At 32.2% G+C, this 351-nt stretch overlaps 1 non-coding gene across 1 annotated transcript; it reads left to right on the plus strand.

Annotated features, from left to right (window-relative positions):
* The first annotated feature begins 246 nt into the window (after nucleotides 1-246).
* LOC120361612 (U6 spliceosomal RNA) lies at nucleotides 247-351 on the plus strand. The gene has a single exon (XR_005577781.1). It is a non-coding gene; the product is annotated as a U6 spliceosomal RNA (small nuclear RNA).

The following is a 351-nucleotide window of genomic DNA, read 5'->3' on the forward strand; positions in this document are numbered from 1 at the left end:
TATTTCTATCACTTTAACGAATTAGTGAAGTGAAACAAAAGTTTCACTGAAAGTGAAACACTTTAGCAATGTATGTCAAGTGTTATATTATTTAAGACCTTAGATATAATTCAAGCTACAGCCAAGGACCTAAGGGCATTTGTCACATACATCAGTATTTTCAAGAAATTTATTTAAAACTTCATTACAAATGTTAAAATACAAAAATCTACAAGCACAATTAAAATTGAATAATAATAGCTTCATGTGCTCGCTTCGGCAGCACATATACTAAAATTGGAACGATACAGAGAAGATTAGCATGGCCCCTGCGCGCGCGCTTCATGTCACTTGTATCTATAATTTTGTTTT

The sequence above is a fragment of the Saimiri boliviensis genome, chromosome 14, assembly GCF_048565385.1.
Source record: "Saimiri boliviensis isolate mSaiBol1 chromosome 14, mSaiBol1.pri, whole genome shotgun sequence".
Taxonomy (NCBI): Eukaryota; Metazoa; Chordata; class Mammalia; order Primates; family Cebidae; genus Saimiri; species Saimiri boliviensis.